This window comes from Tupaia chinensis, unplaced genomic scaffold (genome assembly GCF_000334495.1).
Source record: "Tupaia chinensis unplaced genomic scaffold, TupChi_1.0 Scaffold147959_1, whole genome shotgun sequence".
Taxonomy (NCBI): Eukaryota; Metazoa; Chordata; class Mammalia; order Scandentia; family Tupaiidae; genus Tupaia; species Tupaia belangeri.
In genome coordinates, this window is record NW_006207808.1 from 97,796 (window position 1) to 107,749 (window position 9,954).

Sequence of the window (9,954 nt, forward strand, 5' to 3'; positions counted from 1 at the left end):
ATTTTGCATGTAAATTATAATATTGATTATAAATAGAAACTTTTAATTTTTCCTTTTTAAATAACATGCTTTTAGTTTTCTTGCTTAAGTGCAATAGCTAAGACCATCTGTAGAATATATGAGTAGGCATATCTGCCTTATGTGTAGTCTAAGACTATTATGGAGCTTTTTCAATTTGATAGACAGTATATATATAATAACTCCTAACATCATAGGTAGTTGCATAGATAATTATGGGAAATTGACTTCTCATTATGTTGGAGTCTAAAAAGAATCAATAAGGTAAATAAATAAATAAAATACATCCAGACATCGTTATTATTTGTGAAGAAAGCTCCAGAGAAGCTACAAAAATCTTATCAAAGGCTAAGCTCACGCCCCCGCATTGGCTCCGCACTCAGTCTCTTGGTCCCACTTCTGTGAGGAGGATGCTCCCTAGATTCAGCATTGGTCAGCTCCCTCCCCCATGTCCCTGCCACAGCCACCGCGAAGATGGCCTCAGGAGTGCAAGTTGCTGATGAAGTATGTCATATTTTTTATGACATGAAAGTTAGGAAATGCACCGCATCAGAAGAAATCAAGAAAAGAAAGAAGGCTGTCATATTCTGTCTCAGTGCAGACAAAAACTGTATCATTGTAGAAGAAGGCAAGGAGATCTTGGTTGGAGATGTTGGTGTAACCATCACTGATCCATTCAAGCATTTTGTGGGAATGCTTCCTGAAAAAGATTGCCGCTACGCTTTGTATGATGCAAGCTTTGAAACTAAGGAATCCAGAAAAGAAGAGTTGATGTTTTTTTTGTGGTAAGCATGTTAGACATATTGAGCCTCTAGCCCTCAGAGGTTAATCTCGTCAGCATTTGAAAAGGGCCCGAAGTAATTTTTATTCAGCTCTTTGTAGTTGTCATTTAATTTTTGTTTGTAAGGTTTCCTTAATGTTAGCCAGATTGGTGTTAGTGGGACCCAAAATAAAATTTTATTTATTTATTTATTTTTACGTCTTTGCCATAGGGAGCCTATGCTCGCTGGAACGAATTCTAGGGAATGTGAGAAATCACCCCTCAGGCAGGAGGGTTGACCACGCTGCAATCCCTTCTCCACTTTCCTCTTGGGATTTTGGACACACACACTTCTTGCTATATAAGTAAAGCAAATATTATTTAGGCCAGGGTCTCACTGAGGGGAACTGTCCTGTCATCTTTTAGACTTAGCTACATATTCTGTAAACACATGCAAATGGCCCTAAATAAATCTAAAGTCTAAAGTTTTATTGGTGTGAAATTAAATTCTTATTAGCTAAATGCCTGTTTTGATGTGTTAACTTACACAGATTTTTAAGCTCATGATTTTTAATAATGCATTTTACAGGACAGTACAAGGCCATGTGAAGAAAATTACATCTTTGTTAACCTCAGCAGTTACTTTCTTTCTTTTGCTTAAGAGAATTGGTCATAATCTGATTTTAATTTTGGCCCAAGTTCTTTATTTTTCCTTGAGCTAAACAGCATAATGGGTACAATTCTCCTTGTATGTGTGCAACATTAACACACATTGGACTGAGCAGGGGAACTAAACAGTAGAGCTGAAAGTTGCATGGCTACCTGAGGTTCAAATCCCCTTTTTGGCTTGATATCAAACATAGGTAAGTGGCCAAGATATTGATGAACTAGTGGGTTAGGAAAGGGGCATTGCAGCATGGTGAGACTCTATCGTGGGTGTATTTCTCACATATGCACACACACACACACGCACACACACACACACACACACACACACTTGCAAATCACAAAGTCTGTGCAAAGTTAGTAGTGAGAAAACAGTGGAAATAATAGTTGAACAAAAACTAATCTCAATACCATCTGTTGGTTGCTCCAAATTTCCTTTTCCTAATATGGCAAATTTGAAGAAGATGGGTAACTGTAAAACAGCTAAATACTGTAAAAGTCCTGAACACTTCATATAAACTTTAAGCTACAAAATTTAAAATCTGATGTTATCAATCAATTTTTAAGCTTTTCAAAGATAAATAGCAGGCTAGATATTTATTTTAATAGGACAATACTTTATTACACAGTACCACCAAGACAAGAACATCAGAAATGAAAAATTTGTTTCGAGAATCAAATGCAAATGTTGAGATCACTTTTACTTTTTAGTAATTTCTAATTAAGAACTTACTTTACTCTTTAAACTTTACTCTTTAAAGATGGGTCAAATGCCTAGTTAGAAATAGGTTGCACATAAATGGATTTGGGTTATGATAAAATGAAGATCAAAATATAATAGAAGTCAAATGACTACCTACTAATAAATTCTTAGTGAAGACCTCCACTTCTAGATTATAGGGCAAGAATACAAGTGAAATATTTTGATTTTTTTTCTAAACCTAATTACTTTTTGGAATCCCTCAATACCCACAGCTTTTTTTGTGTTGTTTTTAGTTTATAAGAATTAATTGTATTGTAACTTTTATAGCTGTATGTTTAGTCATTTACTGAAATCCAATGATGTTTGTGACATTCCTCATCTTTTTTCTTTTTCTGGTTTCTGAAACATTTCTTACCTCTTTCTATTACCTAGCACAGTTCTGCCAGGATCTCCAGAATTCAGTATATAAGTTACCCTATAAAGGATAGTTTATTGTCTTTTGTTTTCTTATTTATATTTGTCAGAAGTTGATGTCTGGGTATGTGTAAAATTATCATCAAGCCTAATGCTGTACATTAAACAGAAAACAGCACATTATATTGATGTAAATCATAACTTTGTTGCTCACTATAATAATTCTTGGAGTGAGAGGCCAGAAGATGATGTAGTGGTTACATCACTGGACTCCACATGGTCAACCACAGTTTGAGTCCTGGACCGAGTGGTTTGAAATTCATGCCATATATGTGTATATGCATGCTCAAGATTCCAGGAGCAAAATGGAAGAGAAGAGATTGCAGTGTGACTATCTCCCCGGGAGATGAATTTTCACTTTCCCTTTCTCTGTTTCTGTCTCTCTCTCCAATAAATGCACAGGCCCTAAGGAAAAAATCTTCAATAAATAAATAATTCTTGGGGTGGTGTTGAAAATAAGTTGATCATTCATGGACAATTCAGCTTATTTAGTCATCAGCTTCTACATTTTTTTTCATGGACAAAGATGAGAATTATCTTACCAATCTCCTGCTTAAAAAAGAACATTTCCAAAAATGTTTTATTTTCAATTTTGCAATGGTCAGTAGATTAAATAATCTAGCAAATTACTAAGGATGCAATAAGTCATATTAGGACTTTATTTCTTAGTTTGAAAGGCAAGTGCACTACCCAGCAAGATTGGGGAAGTAGAAAAGTGACCTGCCCAGGAGGAGCTGCTCCAAGGCTCATGCCTTAATTCTCTCATGCACGTCCTAACCTTCCAGGTTCATGTCTTGTGCTTTGTGCTTCTTTCTATAGTTAAATCTTCCTATCCCAGTCCCAGGTGATCTGGTCCTGAGAGGTTAGGAAAGGGTCCAAACACTGGAAGCTGGCTATAATACCCTCCTCTGACTGGAAGACACAGCTCTTATCAAGAATATACCTAAGAACTACAATTGTACCTCTCTTTGATGATACAGAACTTACTCACAAGAAAAGAAAAAAAAAAGAAAAAAAAAAAGAAATGTGTGTTCATCAGCAAATGACCAGAAACGAATGCAGAGGAACAAGAGATATGAAAAAGCAAGGTAATACCTCTTCCCTAAGGGAACAAAAAACTCCATCATATCCATAGAGAGCACAATAGATCTTGTAGAATGTCAGAAAAAGAATTCAGAATATTGATAGTGACAAAAGTCAGTGAGATGCAAGAGAAAACAGACAGTTAACTTCATCTGAAGAAGTTCTTCCACAAATTTAAGTTGGAGATAGAAATCATAAAAAAAGAATCAAACACAACTTCTAGAGATAAAAACTATAACACAGAAAATCAAAACCTTTGAAAGAATTAATAGCGGATTATGCCATGCAGAAGTTTAAATATTTGATCTAAAAGACAAAGCCTCTGACTAAGACAAAACCACCAAGAAGGATGAAAAAACTAACTCCCTCCAAAATGAGGATATACTAGATACTATTAAATGCCCAAACATGCAATTAATTGACATTCCAGGTGAAGAATCTAAGGGTTAAAAAATCTATTCCATGAAATATTTACAGAAAACTTTCCAAGCCTAGAGAAACATTCACACATCTAGTCCCCCTCCCAAAAAATTACAAAAGACCCCCATAAATAATCAAAAGAAAGTGATTCACTCCAAGGCAGATCATAGCAAGACTGATCAAAATCAAAGACAAAGACAACATTTTGAAAATGGCAAGAGAGAAATGTCAAGTTACTTACAAAAGTTACACATATGGGATCAGACCTCTCAACTGAAACAGGGCAAGCAAGGAAAGAATGGGAAGAAATACTCAAAACATTAAAAGAAAATTAATTTCAACCAAAAATACTATACCTAGTAAGGCTTTCTTTCATATGGGAAGAACAAATAAAATCAATCTCAGATAAACAAAAACTGAAAGAATTTCTCAACACTAGACCAGCTCTCCATGAAGTAGTAAAAGGAGTACTATATTAGGAAAACTAGAGAGACAAACAGTAATAAAATAACAAAGCAACCAATAATATGGCTAACAAAATGTCAGGGATAAGTCTGCAAATATCAATAGTAATGTTGAATGTTATTGGATTAATTCTCCAATTAAAGGACATAGAATGACTGAATGGATTAAAAAAATAAACAGGAGCTGTCTATAAGTTGCTTACAAGAAATGCACCTCATAGATAAAAAGACAAATATAGACTTGCAGTAAAGGGCTGGAAAAAGATATTTCAAGAAATGGGAATCAAAAGGAGGCTGGAGTTGCAATACTGATGTCAGACAGAAAATACTTTAAGAAAATTGTAAGAAGAGACAAAGAAGGTCACTATAGAATATTAAAAGGGTTAATTCACCAAGAAGATATAACTCTTATAAATGTCTATACATCCAACATGAGACCACCCAATATGGAAAAGACTGCTAGATGTAAAGGCAGAGATAGACAGGAACACACTAATTGTTGGAGATCTCAACTTTCCACAGTCTCCTTTGGACAGTCCATTTAGGCAAAAAATAAGCAAGGAGATACAGGATCTAAACAATATCATAAATAAAATGAATTTAACAGATGTCTATAGAATTTTCCACCAAAAAAAAAACAAACATTTTTTTCACTCCTGCATGGTATGTTTTTGAAGATAAACCACATAATAGAGCACAAAATAAACCTTCATAAATTCAAAAGTAGAGAAACAATATCCAGCATCTTTTCCAACCACAATGAAATTAAAATTAACAGTGTGAAAAATACTAAATATACAAACACATGAAAACTAGACGACCTACTCCTGAATGAATTTCAACCACCGAAGAAATTAAGAATGAAATGAAAGATTAAATGAAACCAATGATAAATGGCGCACGAGTTTTTATAATCTATGGAACACAGTGAAAATACACAGAGGGAAGTTTATAGCAATTAGGGCTGACAAGAAAAATAATTGAAAGGTGATAAAGAGATAAGCTAACAAAATACCTCAGGGAACTGGAAAAACAACAAACAAACAAACAATGCTAACAATGCCAGAAGAAGAGGAATAATAAAGATCACAGCAGAAATAAATGTAGTAGAGAATAAAAGAACTATAAAGGAAAAAAAAAATGGAACCCAAATCTGCTTCTCAGAGAAGATAAGCTAGGTGACACACCACTAGGTAGACTAACCAAGAACAGAGAAAGGAACCAGATAAATCAAATCCTCAAGGAAACAAGCAATATTACAACAAATATAACAGAAATACAAAATATAATGAGCAAATATTATGAGTGACTGTATGTCAACAAACAATAAACCTGGATGAGATGGAGAAATTTCTGAACACATATAATCTACCAAGATTGAATCAGGAAGCAATAGAAAGCCTGAATAGATCAATAAAATGTAATGAGGTTAATCAGGTCCTGATGATTTCACTTCTGAATTCTACTAAACTTTTAAAGGAGAGCTAACTCCCATTCTATTAAAACTATTTCCAAAGAACCAAAAGGAAGGAACTCTCCCAAACTCATTCTATGAAGTTTTTATTGCCCTGATCTCCCAAAAAGACAAGGACCTAAAAGAAAACTATAGATCAATATCCCTGATGAATATAGGTATAAAAATTATCAACATGATACTAGCATCTTGTATCCAAAAATACATTTAAATGATTGTATGCCATGATCAGGTAGGTTTTATTCCAGGGATGCAAGGATGGTTCAACATATACAAAACAATAAATGTAATGATCACATTAACACAGGGAATGATTTAAACCATATTATCATATCAATCAATGCAGAAAAATCATTTGCTATAATACAATGTTTCCTTATTAAGATTCTCACAAAATTGGCATAGAAGGGGATTTCTCAACACAATAAAAGACATATAAAAAAAACCAAACTCATAGCTAACATCATAATCAATGGGAGAAAGCTGAAACACTACAAAGTTGTCCACTTTCTCTGCTCCTTTTCAATATAGCACTGGAAGTTCTAGCCAATACAATCAAACAAGAGAACAAAATAAAAAGCATTCAAATGGGGAAGAAAAAGTAAAATTAGCTCTACTTGTAGATGACATGATTATATACATACAAAATACCAGAGAATCCACAAAAAAATTCCTGAAAGTGATAAATGGATAGCATAAAGTGGCAGAATACAGAATGAACATACACAAATCAGTAACATTTCTACACAACAACAATGAAAAGACTGAGGTAGAATTAAAGAAAACAATCCCATTTGCAATAGCCATGGAAAACACAAGATATCGGGACCAGCAGTTAGCGTAATGGCTAAATCACTGGACTCCCACATAGTCGACTGTGATTCGAGTCCCGGACTCGGTGGCTTAAAACCCACGCTGGGTGCATGTGCATGTGTACCCAAGATCCCAAGAGGAAAATGGTGGAGAAGGGATTGCAGCATGGCCATCCCCCCAGGGGATGATTTCTCGCTTTCCGTCTCTCTGTTACTCTCTGTCTGGCGAGTGCATGCACCCTACGGCAAAAATCTCTCTCTATATATACATATATATAATATATCTAAGAATAAGCCTAACCAAAGAAGTGAAAGACTACTAAAAGGAAAACTATGAAAATTAAAAAAAATAATTGAAAATGATATAAAATAGTGGAAAGATATCTCATGTTCCTGGATTGGAAAAATTAATAAAGCAATTATGAAAATGTCAATTCTATCCAAATTAATTTATAAATTTAATGTAATCCCAATGAAATGGACAAATATGTTCTTCACAGAATTAGGAAAAGCAATCCCAACATTTGTCTTGACTCATAAAATTTACTGTAATTAAAGTTACTGTATTGTCAAAACAATACTGCTCAAAAAGAGTAACATAGGAGGCATCTTACTCCCTGACCCCCAAAAGTATTACAAAGCTGTTATAATCAAAACAGCATGGTACTGGCATAAAAACAGGCATGTAGACTAATGCAACAAAAATAGAGAACCCAAAAGATAAAACCAACTGTTTTATGACAAAGGACAAAGACAACCCAAGAGGAAAAGAAAATTTCTTTAGCAAATGATTCTGAAAAAACTGGATATACATCTGTAGAAAAATGAAACTAGATGCCTATGTCTCATCATTTAAAAAATCGACTAAAAATAGATTTAAAAAAATCTTTACCTAAGACCTCAAACTGCAAAATTAGTGGTGGGAAATCCAAAGGAAACTCTTGGAGACATCAGAGACTTCTTAAATTAGTCCACCAAATCACAGGCTATGATCCTGAAAATAGACAAAAGGGATTACATAAAGTTAAAAGCTTCTGCTCAGCAAAAGAAACAATAATTAGAGTGAAGTGCCAACCCTTGGGATGGGAAAATATAAGTGACAGCCCTTGGGATGGGAGAATATAATTGCAAACTCTACCTCAGATTAGGGACTGATAATGAGTTTATACAGGGAACTCAAGTGACTTACCTGCAAAAATAAAATCAGTAAAATTAAGATTGGTAAATGAGCTGAACAGACAGTTCTCCACAGAAGACATTCCAAGAGCCATAAAGCATGGGGAAAAAATGCTCAACATTCCTTATCATAAGGGAGATGCAATGTAAAACCAGAATGAGATACCACTTAACTCCAATCAGAATCACTAAGATTAAAAAATATTAAGGCTGGTAAGGCTGTGGAGAAAAGGGAACTCTCCTACACTAGTGTAACAGCATGAGACAGAGAGACAGGAAGCAATAAATCACTCACCAGGGGAGATGGTCATGCCTCAATCCCTTCTTCTTCTCCATTCTCCTCTTGGGATTTTGGGCATGCACACCCATGCTCTTGGCATGAGTTTTAACCACTTGGTCTGAAACTCAAATCATGGTCAATGACATGTGAGTCCAGATACATAAGCATTATGCCATCTGATGGTTACTGACTCTTAAGTTTTAAGAAATTCTTCAGTGAATTTATGACTAACAAGTACTCCTCAAAATTGGTCATTTTGGGACCCTTCTGAATCTCCATGCATCCCCACCGTTCTTCCTTTTTGGACCCCAGGTTGGTTGTCTGGGACTTTGAGGCAAGCTCCCACCCCACCCCATCTGCAATCCAGATCGAGTCGGCCAGCAGTTCTGGACACCAGGTGGACTGAGGCTGCAGGCCCGACCAACCTGGTCTTGTCACTCATCTTCTGAACCTTTCCCACTAACCATTGGATTCTTTGAATTTTGGTGATTAGAAAAGAACACGGCGCACGATGCGCACTGTACAGTTTCTCTTTTTTCATTTTGTTTTTCTTTGGGGTGTTGCTTATTAGGTCAGTTGAAGGCGCACGATGCGCACTGTACAGTTTCTCTTTTTTCATTTTGTTTTTCTTTGGGGTGTTGCTTATTAGGTCAGTTGAAGGCTCACCACTCCTTAGGAAGAGCAAGGACTTTGGGCCATCCAGGGCTAGTGGCAACAGTTAATGATAATTGTGAGCAACAGGTAGGCCAACCATAAGAGAAGAGGGAAATTCATAGCAATTAGTGCACATAAGAAAAGGATGGCAAGATGGCAAGTAGATAACTTATCATTATGCCTCAGAGAATTGGAAAAACAACAACAAACAAACCCCCAAAATGCCAGACGAAAAGAAATAATAAAGGTTAGAGCGGAAATAAATGAAATAGAAAATAAATGAACCATACAGAAAATAAATGAAAGCAAAAGCTGGTTCTTTGAAAAGATTAAGAAGATTGACACACCATTGGCTAGACTGATCAAGAAGAAAGAAAGAAAGAAACCAGATTAATCAAATATGTGATGAAACAGGCAATATTACCACAGACATAGCAGAAATACAAAATATCATTAGAGGATACTATGAGCGACTTTATGCCAACAAACAAGATAACCTGGAGGAGATGGACAAATTCCTGGATGCATATAATCTACCATGATTGGATCAGGAAGACATAGAGAACCTGAATATACCTATAACAAGCCAGGAGATTGAATCAGTAATAAATAACCTCCCAACAAAGAAAAGACCAGGCCCAGATGGCTTCACTTGTGAATTCTACAAAACTTTTAAGGAAGAATTAACTCCTATCCTACTAAAATTATTTCTAAAGATTCAAAAGGAAGGAAACCTTCCAAATTCATTTTATGAAGCCTGCATCATCCTAATCTCCAAAACAGATAAGAATATGACAAAAAAGGAAATCTATAGACCAATATCATTGATGAATATAGATGCAAAAATTCTCAACAAGATACTCGCAAATCGTATCCAACAACATATAACAAAGATGATTCATCACGACCAGGTAGGCTCTATACCAGGGATGCAAGGGTGGTTCAATATACGCAAGACCATAAATGTAAT

The 9,954-nt window shown here is 35.3% G+C and overlaps 1 pseudogene; it reads left to right on the top strand.

The window, feature by feature from the left end:
* The first annotated feature begins 454 nt into the window (after positions 1 to 454).
* On the top strand, positions 455 to 829 carry LOC102471450 (destrin pseudogene; annotated as a pseudogene).
* The last annotated feature ends 9,125 nt before the right edge of the window (positions 830 to 9,954 follow it).